The 12,578-nt window shown below is 34.1% G+C and overlaps 1 non-coding gene across 1 annotated transcript; it reads right to left on the reverse strand.

The window, feature by feature from the left end:
• Nucleotides 1-10,446: 10,446 nt before the first annotated feature.
• On the reverse strand, nt 10,447-10,553 carry LOC128292398 (small nucleolar RNA R71). Its single transcript, XR_008282383.1, has one exon. It is a non-coding gene; the product is annotated as a small nucleolar RNA R71 (small nucleolar RNA).
• Between the last annotated feature and the right edge of the window lie 2,025 nt (nt 10,554-12,578).

The following is a 12,578-nucleotide window of genomic DNA, read 5'->3' on the forward strand; positions in this document are numbered from 1 at the left end:
ATTAATTTTCTTAAAGAGGTTTTTGAAATAGACGATATTATGAGTTTTTTTGCTCCCTATTTCCCACAACATAATGGAATAGTTGAAAGGAAAACAAAACTCTAAAAGAAATTATGAATGTTTTACCCCTAAGTTTTGGTTTACCTGATAGTATGCATACCGTACTTTCTGCAAACCATATTCTTAATAAAGTGCCTCATAAAAAAATAAAATATACCCCATATGAATTATGGAAAAGTTATGCCCCTAATTTGTAATATTTGAAAGTGTGGGGGTGCTTAGCAAAAGCAAGCTTGCCTGCTTTTAAAAAGAGCATTATCAGACCTAAAACTATTGATTCTGTATTTGTTGGGTATTGTAACACCCCGTCTGTAACACCCCGTACCCAAGACCGTTTCCGGAGTCGAACACGAGGTGTTAACGGACTTAATTCATTAATTAAACAGCTCATACAATTCATTTTAAAATTTCCAGACAAGCTAGCTAACTGCATCACAGTCGCTTTAAAAATCATATCTGGAGTTACGAAACTCAAAATCCAATTCCGTAAATTTTTCCTGAAACTAGACTCATATATATATCTACTAATTTTTTTCTAGAATTTTTGGTTAGGCCAATTAGTACAGTTTATTAGTTAAAGTCTCCCCTGTTTCAGGGTTCAACTACTCTGACCTCTGTGCATTACGTATCAGATATCTCCCTATACAGACCTTCAATGACTATTCTGTTTGTCTCTAATAAAACTAGACTCAATAAGGAATCTGTACATATAAAGCGTGACTTCTAATTATCTTTGTAAAATTTATGGTGAATTTCCAAAGTCAGAACAGCGGATCCAGAAATCGCTCTGGCCCTGTTTCACAAAAATTTAAACATCTCATAAAATATAGCTCATATACCTGTTTCACTTATTCCATATGAAAATAGACTCATCAAGCTTCGATTCCATAACTTATTAATTATTTAATTCCATTTCTACTATTTTTAGTGATTTTTCAAACTTACGTCACTGCTGCTGTCTGAATCTATTTTATGGTAAATTTTACCTATTTCATGGTTTCCATGGATTAGCTAGCAATTTGACATACATAATACCAAATATGATCATGATTAGCCATTCCAATGGCTAATCATTACCAAGCATTTCTATTTCCATACCACTCAATAACCATATCATAAGACCATACATACAAAATGATTATAATGCTATACATGCCATACTCAAAATATACAAGCCATTATGCCAAGATGGTATACGGATAGTGTGGCGTGCCTCCGACCGCTTCCGATTTCGAGCTGGCTTGTCAACACTACAAGGAATGAAAAGGAGGAGTAAGCATAAATGCTTAGTAAGCTCACATGCAAATAGCAAGTAACATAACCATATAAGCAAACATAAAACATCATTTGCATAATCATCACCAAGACATTCATATCACCTTTTCATTTATCATCTTACCATATTGTTGTTATATCGAGTTTTCAACCCGAGGGTTAAGTACATACCTGTTAAAAGTATCCATTTCACAACACTTACCAATCGTCCCTTTCATCTTAAGTATTCCTCCATTTGAGTAGAACTTTACCCGTTGAACACATCGGAATATAATTCGGATACATGGATAACTTGCACATAAGTGCCACATATGTAGCCAAGCTACCATGTAACCCGCCCATAAGTGAACTCGGACTCAACTCAACGAGCTCAGGCGTTCGCATCCATAAGTGAACTCGGACTCAACTCAACGAGTTCGGATGCCTAGTTACATCTCACGAACTCGGACTCAACTCAACGAGTTCGGACGCTCGCATCCATAAGTGAACCCGGACTCAACTCAACGAGTTCGGATGCCCAAATATCCCAGTGACATGTCACTTGTATCCTAATCCATTCCTAAGGTTCAACGGACCTTTTTCCCAATCATGTGTCTCAACCATCTTCTACGGAATGCCGATATCGATACTCGTAGTATTTCACATTTTCCAAGTATATCACATAATTTGACATATTATCAAACAATTATCACAAGTATAATATTTCATAATAATTATCATATCATTTAAAAACATTAAAACATTTAAAATAATAACTATGTTACCAACATTTACATATGAACTTACCTCGTATGCGAAAATGGTTATTTTACCATTTCATCCACAACTTGGTATTTTCCCCATTTTAGCCCAATTTCAGTTTTCCTTGCTCTATCATTTAAAATATAGTCTAATTAGGACTCAAATTATTCAAATTGACCCAAAATCATATTTTGGAAAAATTACAATTTTGCCCTTAAACTTTTGCATATTTACACTTTTGCCCCAAAGCTCGTAAATTAAAATTCAGCCTATTTTCTTATGTTTTATGACATGCTGATCATTTTTCCTTCTATGGCAACATCAAATTCTCACTCTAACATGTACTTATGACTATTAGGTATTTTTACCGATTAAGCCCTTTTGCTCGTTTTCACTTAAAACCGAGTAGCACAAGTTGTCTAACATAATTTAAAACCTCATATTCTATCATAAAACACCAAAATACACAAATTTCACCTATGGGTATTTTTCCAAATATAAACCCTAGGTTAAATTATTGCTAGCATAAGCTAAATCGAGCTCTAGGGACTCCAAAAACGTAAAAATCATTAAAAGCGAGGCTAGAACGGACTTACAATCGAGCTTGGAAGCTTGAAAACCCTAGCCATGGTTTCTCCTTGCTATATTCGGCCATGGGGTTGAAGATGAGCAAAATTGGCTTTTAATTTTGTATTTTAATTCATTTTACCGCTAAATGACCAAAATGCCCTTACTACTAAACTTTCAAAAATTCCATCCATGTCCAATTTTGTCCATAGACTTAGAAATTGGTAAAATTACTCTTTAAGGACCTCTAATAAATAATCTAATTCAATTTTATGCAAAATACTTCTAGAACACAAGTTTTGCAATTTATTCAATTTAGTCCCAAATTTCAAATTAAGCACTTTATGCATAAAATTTCTTCACGAAATTTTCACACAATCATGCAATCATATCATAGACCTTAAAATAATCATAAAATAATTATTTCTATCTCAGATTTTGTGGTCACGAAACCACTATTCCGACTAGGCCCAAAATCAGGATATTACAACTCTCCCCCCCTTCAGGGATTTTCGTCCCCGAAAATCTTACCAGAAAAGTGGTCTTCACTTTTAATCTCATATTTGGTGCCGAAGAACTTGCACTTAGACTGTACCTCCAATACATCTCTTCAATTTCTCATATGATCTAAAAGCTTACAGTCTCAACTCTCAACTGTTCTTAAATTTTCAACCCTTCTCAATTTCCCATGATATCATGACATAAAACCCGGATCTCAACTTGATTTAATGGAGACCGGAATTCTAAGAAATCCAAAAATCAAAGAGACCTGAAATTCCATGAATCTGATGAGTAGGAATTCATTCAGTACAAATGTGATTTATAGATCTCGCCAAACATTTAACAATAGGATACATCACATTTTCCTCTTTCCGCCATAGAAATAATTCTGATATGGCCTCAAGAATAATCCTTCTCATTTCCATCCCAATATCAACATTGACAAGGATAATTTTGATAGATCCCAATGCTCGGCTTTAACCCCTTTAACAACTCCGATTTTATGTAACATCGGATGCTCTAAACTATCACATTACCTCACTGTCTTGAAACACATCACAATTCATACAACAATACATTACTGAAAGTCAGGAAGTCTTTGCTCAATGTAGACTAGTCTAGTTCAGACGCCTTGTTACCAATATTCTCATCTATCCGAACTCTGTCAACATGTAATAAACTTTTTAGCTTTCACAAGATGGAAACCTTATCATTCGTAGTGACTTAAACTAATATTCAACTCTTTCTAATAAATATACACTTCTCGTTCAAACTATTTACTCTTTGATCCGTACAAAATGAAATTCTATTATCAAACTTGGGAAAAATAATCTTGACATAATTGTCACATGAAATCTTTCAAATAAATAATTTACCATACCGACTGAAACTCGCGCTTTTATCACCTATGCCTTTACTGATGTCAAATCCTTACACATAAATTAGAAAAAATCCCAATACTAAAATCACCACATTACCAAGATCAAATTAGAAGTATAGTCATATTTGACATGATTATCACGAGCTGAAGAACGTACTTCGAACATGAGTCATAATTGACAAATTATGGAACAAAGATAACAAGAAAACCGAATAAAGAAATCCAAGATAGAGAAACCCAGAATAAAGAAATCCAGAATAAAGAGATCCAGGATAAAGAAACCCAAGATACGATACTATGCCGAGAATCGAAAGCCAAATTCATAGAGAAAATACAGAATACCCTGATAATTCTTCAAAGAAAGAAAGTCCAAAAGAAAACATCATTTAATCCCACTGAAATCAAATATAACAAGATCAATATATCTTCCCATACATATATATCAGATGAAGCATCAAGTAGAAGAAACAGAATCATAATATCATATGAATTCTCTCATCAATTCTTATCAGACGAAATGAAATAGAATACCCAATGAAATAGAGCAATATAAATTATAAACCAGTCAGACTACCAATGCTTTCATCCAACACCAAAATTAGAAGACATTCCCATATAACAAGAATTTCTTCAGAAGATCAATAGCCATAGAAATATTTACGAGAACGGGTGAACACATAGAACATCTCAAAAGAGATCGCTAAATCTGTCCGGTCATAAGCTGTCACACTCGGATAATTCACATTTGAAATATCATTTCCCCAACTAGTTCTGCGTCACAAATTTCATATTAAATCATTCACTAAAGAATGTCAGTTCTGAATAAATTTCGATTTACACTTTTCTCGACCTTGCACTTGAGTAATTCGATTTACCAAAGAGAATTCCTTCTCTAACTGGACGATGCATAATTCCAATAATCTTTATATCAATCCGATACTTTCGGCTCGACTTTACTTATCAGCTCATTTTCAATCTCGGATCATACTTATAATTATTCTATCACTGAACTCTTTGGGTTCTCAACCGAAAACTTATTCAATACAAATCTCATGAAATTCCATTATAAGTACCACTTTGGTAAGGGGGAGGGGTTGTAGGACCTCTGACTCGACTTTCTTATACATACACATATGACACAACTTCCATCATCATAGTAACATCATCAAAATCATGTCATTCATTCATGTTGGCTTACACCAATTTTCCTATTGTCCCATTTAGACAATATACTTATGCATACATTCTATGTTTTCTAGACAACTTTACTTATCCATTCATTTAATTAAATTAATTCATGCTCATGACATTATATAAGGCCAAACAAACATAGATATTTGCATCACAATCACAACTTTCATTTCGTGCATCATCATGTACATATCATTACAATCATATAATTCAGTCCAACAATTTAACATAGATAAGTTCATTTCATTATAATCCTTTACCTCATAAAAATTATATACCATTAACATTCATCAACATTCGACATCCAATCAAGACAAGGACATTTTCATTCGTATCATAATATTATGACCTTTATTCATACCTCTACTACTTTCTATTTATTCCGTTCATCTTATCAAGTAAGCCACATACACTACATCGTATGAGCATTAAGCAAATATGAATATTTATCACAACATGAACTTTCATCTCACATATTATCACATATGTATCATAAACCTTTATTCATACTTTTCTGAACCGAGACTTATCATAATCATAACTTTACTCAAATACCTTCACATAACCGTGAACATGGTCTGCACAGCTCGGTTGGAGAGTACCCTGTCTAAATAAGACGGTACTCATACGCGTCGGAAGACATCACACTATCACAGATCAGTGGCATGTATAGCTAAACTTTTACACATGCTAGGTTAGTCCGAGAACCGACTAAACCTGCTCTGATACCACTAAATGTAACACCCCGTACCCAAGACCGTTTCCGGAGTCGAACACGAGGTGTTAACGGACTTAATTCATTAATTAAACAGCTCATACAATTCATTTTAAAATTTCCAGACAAGTTAGCTAACTGCATCACAGTCGCTTTAAAAATCATATCTGGAGTTACGAAACTCAAAATCCAATTCCGTAAATTTTTCCTGAAACTAGACTCATATATATATCTACTAATTTTTTTCTAGAATTTTTGGTTAGGCCAATTAGTACAGTTTATTAGTTAAAGTCTCCCCTGTTTCAGGGTTCAACTACTCTGACCTCTGTGCATTACGTATCAGATATCTCCCTATACAGACCTTCAATGACTATTCCGTTTGTCTCTAATAAAACTAGACTCAATAAGGAATCTGTACATATAAAGCGTGACTTCTAATTATCTTTGTAAAATTTATGGTGAATTTCCAAAGTCAGAACAGGGGATCCAGAAATCGCTCTGGCCCTGTTTCACAAAAATTTAAACATCTCATAAAATATAGCTCATATACCTGTTTCACTTATTCCATATGAAAATAGACTCATCAAGCTTCGATTCCATAACTTATTAATTATTTAATTCCATTTCTACTATTTTTAGTGATTTTTCAAACTTACGTCACTGCTGCTGTCTGAATCTATTTTATGGTAAATTTTACCTATTTCATGGTTTCCATGGATTAGCTAGCAATTTGACATACATAATACCAAATATGATCATGATTAGCCATTCCAATGGCTAATCATTACCAAGCATTTCTATTTCCATACCACTCAATAACCATATCATAAGACCATACATACAAAATGATTATAATGCTATACATGCCATACTCAAAATATACAAGCCATTATGCCAAGATGGTATACGGATAGTGTGAGCGTGCCTCCGACCGTTTCCGATTTCCGAGCTGGCTTGTCAACACTACAAGGAATGAAAAGGAGGGAGTAAGCATAAATGCTTAGTAAGCTCACATGCAAATAGCAAGTAACATAACCATATAAGCAAACATAAAACATCATTTGCATAATCATCACCAAGACATTCATATCACCTTTTCATTTATCATCTTACCATATTGTTGTTATATCGAGTTTTCAACCCGAGGGTTAAGTACATACCTGTTCAAAGTATCCATTTCACAACACTTACCAATACGTCCCTTTCATCTTAAGTATTCCTCCATTTGAGTAGAACTTTACCCGTTGAACACATCGGAATATAATTGGATACATGGATAACTTGCACATAAGTGCCACATATGTAGCCAAGCTACCATGTAACCCGCCCATAAGTGAACTCGAACTCAACTCAACGAGCTCAGGCGTTCGCATCCATAAGTGAACTCGGACTCAACTCAACGAGTTCGGATGCCTAGTTACATCTCACGAACTCGGACTCAACTCAACGAGTTCGGACGCTCGCATCCATAAGTGAACTGGACTCAACTCAACGAGTTCGGATGCCCAAATATCCCAGTGACATGTCACTTGTATCCTAATCCATTCCTAAGGTTCAACGGACCTTTTTCCCAATCATGTGTCTCAACCATCTTCTACAGAATGCCGATACTGATACTCGGTAGTATTTCACATTTTCCAAGTATATCACATAATTTGACATATTATCAAACAATTATCACAAGTATAATATTTCATAATAATTATCATATCATTTAAAAACATTAAAACATTTAAAATAATAACTATGTTACCAACATTTACATATGAACTTACCTCGTATGCGAAAATGGTTATTTTACCATTTCGTCCACAACTTGGTATTTTCCCCATTTTAGCCCAATTTCAGTTTTCCTTGCTCTATCATTTAAAATATAGTCTAATTAGGACTCAAATTATTCAAATTGACCCAAAATCATATTTTGGAAAAATTACAATTTGCCCCTAAACTTTTGCATATTTACACTTTTGCCCCAAAGCTCGTAAATTAAAATTCAGCCTATTTTCTTATGTTTTATGACATGCTGATCATTTTTCCTTCTATGGCAACATCAAATTCTCACTCTAACATGTACTTATGACTATTAGGTATTTTTACCGATTAAGCCCTTTTGCTCGTTTTCACTTAAAACCGAGTAGCACAAGTTGTCTAACATAATTTAAAACCTCATATTCTATCATAAAACACCAAAATACACAAATTTCACCTATGGGTATTTTTCCAAATATAAACCCTAGGTTAAATTATTGCTAGCATAAGCTAAATCGAGCTAGGGACTCCAAAACGTAAAAATCATTAAAACGAGGCTAGAACGGACTTACAATCGAGCTTGGAAGCTTGAAAACCCTAGCCATGGTTTCTCCTTGCTATATTCGGCCATGGGGTTGAAGATGAGCAAAATTGGCTTTTAATTTTGTATTTTAATTCATTTTACCGCTAAATGACCAAAATGCCCTTACTACTAAACTTTCAAAAAATTCCATCCATGTCCAATTTTTGTCCATAGACTTAGAAATTGGTAAAATTACTCTTTAAGGACCTCTAATTAATAATCTAATTCAATTTTATGCAAAATACTTCTAGAACACAAGTTTTGCAATTTATTCAATTTAGTCCCAAATTTCAAATTAAGCACTTTATGCATAAAATTTCTTCACAAAATTTTCACACAATCATGCAATCATATCATAGACCTTAAAATAATCATAAAATAATTATTTCTATCTCAGATTTTGTGGTCACGAAACCACTATTCTGACTAGGCCCAAAATCAGGATATTACACCGTCCAGCGTATTTTCCAAGTTGGTGGTTTGTGTGGGTCGATTGTTGGCTAAAGTATAAGCCAAAGAAATTTGATTTACGCCCTAACCGACAAGTTAAGTTAGTGTTGGTTGTCACGCCATGATTGGCAGATTGTTTAGCTAATAAGGTAAGTTTGTAAAGACCTAGTTGAAGGTTCTTCTTTTGGTGAAGTATAGGTTACTGATCTATACATCTTGGCATGGTCGTTGTGGAGAACCCACCAATCAGTGGATTCTCTTCGCAGATCTTGTGTTGGCGGATGATAGGTGTTAAAATTAACATGTTTTAATCTCATTCTTATTGTGTTTTTGGGTGATTATTCAATGTTGATGGTGAATTTTATGCTCCAAATTATTTAAATTCATGTTTCTATACTTAGGAGAGTATTTGGGAGTAAAAGGAGTGAAAAACAAACGAAAATCAGAAAATCGGAGTGAGTTACAAAAGCCATATAGGCTGGACCATTCCACACGGACTGTCACACGACCATGTGGCTGGCCGTGCCGATTTCATGAGTTGCACTCTGAACAATGGAAACATGATTTTTATGATTTTTCGAGCATTCTGAGACTTATATATGACAAAATAAGAAGACAGGAGTGAGCCGTCATAGAATATTCAATTAATCATCCTAGAGTCAGTTGCTTTTATTCTTGAAGAGAGATATTAGCATAATTTAGAAATTTCTACGGATCAAGATACTAAGTGAAGAAATTGTGTAATTTAGATTGATAGTGACAGAAAAAATCTAGGAGAATTCTTTCTTGAGTATTATTTTGCTTTTTGGTTTTTAATCTGTTATTTTCTTGATTTGTTCTTTTCTGCGTTCGTAGTTAATTAATTTAGTTCATTTTAGTTTTAATTAATCACTCGAATTTATCAGTTAAATAATAGAAAGACGGTAATTACTAGTACTTTTAGTCTTTGCGAAAATGATATCTTTGCTCATCGTAGCTATACTATTAATTGATAGGTGCACTTGCCTTAGATTCTTAGTTAGTTTATGATTGCATCAAGTTTTTGGCATCATTGTCAGGGACTAAAATATTAGGAAAATTTTATTTCTATTAATTTAGCCTTTTTTTATTTTTTGTTTTTAATTTTTCATTCAAATTTTTTTCGTTTGTTTGATTTTGACAGGTTCTTTTAGTTTATGACTAGAGGAAACCATTAGAACCGCTAGTGTTTGATAGTGAAATTGAAAAGAATGTTCGAAAAAATCGTACAGAGGTTATAGAAGCAAAGCAAGATCAATAGATTTTAATAGACGATCAAGAGGAAAATGATATTACTATAGAGATGGAAAATAATCAAAATGATCAACAGCCTCTTGCACCTCCTGCTCTTCGTACTATGTTAAATTTTGCTAAGCCTACCAAGATTAGGGTTGAATCGAGTATTGTCAGATTGACTATTGTTACAAACAATTTTGAGCTAAAGCTGAACACAATTCAGATGGTACAACAATATGTCCAGTTTGATGGGTTGCAAGATGAAGATCTAAATGCTTACTTGGCTAACTTTCTAGAGGTTTGCAACACATTCAAGATTAATGGTGTGTCTGATGATGCCATACACTTACGGTTATTCCCATCTCTTTCAGTAGGAAGGAAAAATAGTGGTTGAATTCACTTCCACGGGTTTCTATCACGACTTAAGATCAGATGACTGAAAAGTTTCTGTTGAAGTACTTCCCACCAGCTAAAACAACTAAGTTAAGGAATGACATCTCTTTTTTTGATCAAATTTATTTGGATACATTATATGATGCATAGGAGAAATTTAAGGGTCTTTTGAGAAGGTGCCCCCATCATGAGTTACCTTTGTGGTTACAAGTTCAAACCTTTTACAACGGATTGAATCCCTCGACTAGGCAACTAATTGATGCAACAACTAGCGGTACATTGAATAATAAGACACCTGAGGCAGCTCAAGAGTATATTGAAGAGATGTCATTGAATAACTATCAATGACAAGTTATGAGAACGAAACTGATTAAAATAGTCAGTGTTTTTAATATTGATGTAGCTTCTATGTTAGCAAATCAGGTCGAAGCTCTTGGTAAAAGAATTTATGGTTTAAATTTTTCTAAGTAGGTGAATCCGGTAGTGCAATGCGATGCGAATGGAGCGGAAATGAGTAATTTAGAATGTTTACCCTTCTGTTCTAACATGGAGCATGAGCAAGTCAAATTTATGGGTAACAATTCTAGACCTCAAATTAACGCCCATAACAATAATTATAATCCAGGACGGAGGAGTCATCCAAGTTTTTCTTAGGGTGGTCAAAGAAATCAAATGTCACAACCTTCTCCGGGTTTTCAGCAACCTTATCAACAAGAAAAGAAACCAAACCTTGAGGAGATATTAGCTAAATTTATTTCAGTGTCCAAAACTCAATTTCAAAACACTTAGATAGCTTTGAAAGATCAGTAAGCATTGATTCAAGGGCTTGAAAATCAAATTGGACAGCTTGCTAAATTAGTTTCGGAAAGACAGTAAGATAGCTTACCTAATAACATTGAAACTAACCCAAAGAAGCAATCCATGCAATCACTGTTCGAAGCATGGAAGGGTTAGTCGAGCTTAAATAGAAGATAAATTTAGAAACTGTTGAAAAAAATGATGGGTTGAGGAAAGGAAGAGCATAAGTTGGTGGCTAGAGAATACATGCCACGAATTCCATATCCAGCAACATTGAAGGAAGACCACATAAAAGAACAATATGGTAAATTTCTTGAGCTTTTAAAAAAATTGCATATTAACTTACCTTTTGTTGAAACTCTTTTGTAGATGCCCAAATATGCAAAATTTTTAAAGGATTTATTAACAAATAAAAGAAAGCTAGACAACCTGTCAACTGTGAAGCTCAATGAGGATTGTTCGGCTATTCTCCAAAACAAACTACCCAACAAGCTTAAAAATCTAGGGAGTTTTACTATTCCTTGTCTTATTGGTAGTTTAAATGTTGAAAAAGCTTTGGTTGATTTGGGGGCTAGTATAAATGTTATAGCTTGTAAAATGTTCAAACAACTTGGTCGGTCAACCAAAACCCACTAGGATGAATATTTAATTAGCTAATAGGTTAAATAGGTATCCTAGAGGTATTATTGAAGATGTACTTATTAAAGTTGATAAATTTATATTCCCTGTTGATTTTGTTATATTGGACATGGATGAGGATATTGAGGTACCTAAGATCTTAGGTTGACCCTTTTTAGCCACTACTAGAACTGTTATTGATGTGGGTAATGGTGAACTTGTGTTGAGTGTAGGTGATGAAAAGGTTACTCTTCAAGCATATGATTTTGTTAGAGTTTCTAGTGAGCGAGAAAATAGTCATTATTCTGTTAATGTCAATAATCATGCGGCTCGACATTCTTTGTAGGAAACCACTAATGAATACATGTTCAAAAAACATCTGTTTTAAAGTAACAGAAACCAAGAGACAAGTGAAGAGAGAATGGTACAGCTCAATGAACTAGATGAATGGCAAGCGAAAGCTTATGAGAAATCGAAAAAACACAAAGAAAAAACTAAACAATGCCATGTGCATCTAAAGAGAGCAAACTAATTCAAAGTTGGGGAGAAAGTGTTGCTAGACAAATCAGATCCATGAATGTTCCCTTCAGAGCTTAAATCAAGAGGGTTGAACCCATTTGTGGTACAAAGCGTATTCTCATACAGAACCATTGAGTAACACACCCTGATTACAGCACATTCAAGGTAAATAGTTTTTGTATCAAACTCTATTTTGGTGTTAATATTGACAATGAGAGAAAGGAGCTTTGGCTCCGAGATTCGCCTTAACCATTAGCTAAAAAGGGGAGTCGAGCTTAGACTCT

Source organism: Gossypium arboreum, chromosome 4 (assembly GCF_025698485.1).
Source record: "Gossypium arboreum isolate Shixiya-1 chromosome 4, ASM2569848v2, whole genome shotgun sequence".
Taxonomy (NCBI): Eukaryota; Viridiplantae; Streptophyta; class Magnoliopsida; order Malvales; family Malvaceae; genus Gossypium; species Gossypium arboreum.